The sequence below is a fragment of the Bactrocera dorsalis genome, chromosome 3 (assembly GCF_023373825.1).
Source record: "Bactrocera dorsalis isolate Fly_Bdor chromosome 3, ASM2337382v1, whole genome shotgun sequence".
Classification (NCBI taxonomy): Eukaryota; Metazoa; Arthropoda; class Insecta; order Diptera; family Tephritidae; genus Bactrocera; species Bactrocera dorsalis.
The window spans coordinates 18,950,678-18,954,668 of record NC_064305.1 but is presented as its reverse complement, the minus strand read 5'-3'; the positions used below and the strand labels follow the sequence as shown (position 1 = coordinate 18,954,668).

The 3,991-nt window shown below is 32.7% G+C and overlaps 1 pseudogene; it reads left to right on the top strand.

The window, feature by feature from the left end:
- Positions 1-2,542: 2,542 nt before the first annotated feature.
- On the top strand, positions 2,543-2,736 carry LOC125777970 (small nucleolar RNA U3; annotated as a pseudogene).
- Positions 2,737-3,991: the final 1,255 nt, after the last annotated feature.

Sequence of the window (3,991 nt, the reverse complement as noted above, 5' to 3'; positions counted from 1 at the left end):
CATGCTCTTCATATTTGATGAATTTTAACAATTCTCCATTACCTCGTATGTTTCCTTCGTGTTTACTGCATGCGCGATCGGGATCGAGGATTTTTGTTGCCATTATTGCTGTTGAACAATCGCCACTCCTCGGAATCATATGGTTGACCAAACTTTTTGAATAATCCTGGAATGTCTTTGTAATAGCATACATTGTCTTCCTTCGTGTTTGGCAAATGGTTCTTGACGATTTCTATAATATGTCACCTTAACATGGGGTGACATGAATTGAAATTGTTGCATACGAGAGGCATGTAGCTCAGCCAAATTCCAAATCTCTAATCCAATCATTTAGTTGCGTTTGTGATAGAATGTTTCTCTCGTTTTCCATTAAAAATTCATTACAACTTGATTTCCCATATTCAGATGATCCTTCAGATACTGCTGTTGACAACGAAACTGGATACGCAACTTCAGCTGAATGTGGAACCGGCAATGAGACGGTAGGTACGTTAGCATAAATCACTTTTCTTGATTTTCCAAACCCAAGTACTTTTGTCATACAAATATAACAATCTTCTGAGTGGCATGTAGGTTCTCGCCATATCATTGGTACATTAAATTTCATGTATCGCCTGTAAAAGAAAAAAATTAAAAATTACTATTAAATAAAAAGAAGCATAGTTTCATAATTTTAATACGTACTTTGTTGATCCTGATTCCCATTGAACCAATATTATTCGACACAAGGAACACAAAATATTCGGAGTCCATGGTTTATCAATATTTTTAGGCTCAATACCAAAATATTTTGAATATATAGATTGGATCGAATCTCTAAACTGCCTCCGATGCCGTACAAGAGTATATTCACCGCATATGTAACAGAACATATCCGGATCGTTGGTACACTCAAATTCTCGCGTATGTTTACTCATTTTTTTTTTTAAAATAGCTAACGGTTTCTTATATTGTAATTATAAACTGGAACCGGCGAGCCTTACAGATATTATGTACTTTCAAGGGGCATTTATCCTTATATATAGCTTGATCGCGAAAAAATAAAAAGCCAAAACCTACCTAAACAAAAAAGTTCCTTCATATTAACGAGCCGGGAAAAGAAAATTCTACCTGCTGCTGATGGTGGCCTTAAAAAATTAATGAATTTACCAAGATATGTGTGTGTGCATGTAGGTATGCATATTTGAATTAAATTTATTTGCATTAGGAATTTTCCGCAACTAATTACCCTTCGAAAATCTGCCTGTATACCTACACACATGTTAAGCAAATTAACATGCCTACAGGGGTTTCGAACCTGACACCTCTTGCTTTCGATGCAAACTACCTACTACAACAGTATTTGAGTATTACTATTCTAAAATTATTATTTGATTTTTTTTAAACGAATAGCGTTATTAGTTTATTCTAATGATATTCGAAAACAATCCCAGAATCGTGGGTCGTGTCAGCTGGCACGACCTATCTTATGGGCGCGCAATGTAACTGAACAGTGAAAAACGCTACTCCCTTCTCTCTGACGTGACGATGACGTGAGAATCCGCGACATTTGGATTTTGCCGCCGCAAACGCCGCAGCTGATTGCTCTCTCACAACGCGGGGTTGCCAATATCGATATTCTGTAGCAATTATCAACTTTTATAATTCAATCTGTTCAATATACTTGAAATTTTCTTAAAATAACTGAAAATCAGAGCCGAATGCTATTATTTATAAATATATAAACTATTTTTAATAGTTTGTTCATATTTTATATTGTAAAAAATTGTAATTGAAAACATAGATGTGCTCAAAACTACATATGCGTATTGGGCAATGGCAACATTGTTCAAATGAAAACAAACAAAAATGGCTGATTTCTGCGTTTTTACCACGTTTTTTACTGTGCACACATTTTGCCGATAAGGAAGGAAAAGGAAGGAAGGGAGTAGCGTTTTTCACTGGCTATTGAAGTTATACTCCTTTTTCTTTCGTTTGTCTTTCATTTCTGCGAATTCTCAACTATTTTGCGTATCTTTTGGTTGAAATACTCTGCGTTGGCCTTTAGAAGCTGGTTAGTGAACAACGCAGAATCGTGGGTTGTGTCAGCTGGGACGACCTATCTTATGGGCGCGCAATGTAACTGAACAGTGAAAAACGCTACTCCCTTCTCTCTGACGTGACGATGACGTGAGAATCCGCGACATTTGGATTTTGCCGCCGCAAACGTCGCAGCTTTTTTAATTCAATCTGTTCAATATGTTTGAAATTTTCTTAAAATAACTCAAAATCAGAGTCGAATGCTATTATTTATAAATATATAAACTATTTTTAATAGTTTGTTTTCAGTTTTGATATTTTATATTGTAAAAAATGTAATTGAAAACAAATATGTGCTCAAAACTACATATGTGTATTGGGCAATGGCAACATTGTTCAAATGAAAACAAAGCAAAGATGGCTGATTTCTGCGTTTTTACCACGTTCTTGACTGTGCACTCATTTTGCCGATAAGGAAGGAAAAGGAAGGAAGGAAGGAAGCGTTTTTGAGTGTTTCTACTATTATACTTCACAGAATCATTTCTGTGTGTCTTCATTTCCATTTTTGGAAATCGACCCGCGATGACGAGGTATATCGTTTTATCTGACAGCGTGAGGTTTAAGAACTTCATTTCTAATTTTGTCTTGTGGCATATTTGAAATGATGTTTCGTCGAAAATCGTTCGCTTACAACGGATAAAACGACTTCTGAGTGGAGATTTTAATTAATAAATTCCTTTTACATGTTAAAAGGCATACATCTTCAATCCTATCTTGTGTATCTGCACATGCTCATATGAGTGTATGTACAGTATACGCATGTGCGCGTTCAGAAATTGAAATCATATTTTCATCACTTATCAATATTAGTGATGGGCGATGTTGTGACTTTTAAGGAACACTGCTACTTGTGACTGTGACTTTGTAGTAGCAGTGATTTTAAACTGTGACTGTGACTAGAATAAAAATTGTAACAGATATAGGCCAATAAAGTAGAACAAAATTGTTTCTTTTTTTCATTTGGGTACAATGTATATATTTATTAGAATAAACAGAAATTAACATAGTAAATTCATTTTTAGAAAATCACCAAATACAAAGTATATACATAAAAGATAAAACTAAATAGTGTTAAAAATATTTACATTAAATGGAAAAGAAGGCCAAAATATCACATTTTGCGAAAACAGCATCAACTTCTTAAAAAAATTGCCACACATAACTCATTTTGATTCTTTTTGACACAGACATCTTTAATTTTTATTAAATGATTCGTTATTTAAGACGCACATTTTTAAAGTCGCACTAAATATAATCTCTGAAGATTTTTTTCAATGTAAGGATACTCAATAGAAGCTATTTAAAGTAAACGAAAGCATACTTTTAAAAATATTTCGTTACTTATAAAATACTTTTTATAAGTTTTTTAAATTACTATATAAATTGATGAAATTTTAAGATTAAAAGTTTTATAATTGGCTGTACTACAGCATTAAGGTTTCTGTAATCAATTTAATTTGTACATGAATATTACTCGTTTAAAGATAAGTTAACTTTTTATATGTTAACCAATTTATACTTATCTAACCGTGCGATTCTGTAACTTGAGACAGTCTCAAGTCTCTAAATTTGAGATTTTAAGTTAGAGACAATTTTTGAGACTTGAGACGATATTGCTATTCTGTAAGGGACAGTCACAAAATCTATTACAAATATTAAATTTCCTATAACATAGTCAAAAAACATAATTATCAATAAAAATAAAAATATATGTTGACTTTGTTTCATAATATTTACGAAATTTATGTAAAATTTATTTATTTTTCATCTTTTCGTGTTTGAGTTGCTTACAAAATATAAAGAAACGACAATCGATTAATATCTATGATGATCTCTATTCAGTATTTTCAAAATGGCAGACAAGAGCTTGTTTTAGTTTTGTGACCTGCTAACTACCAGGTCTCAATATTTT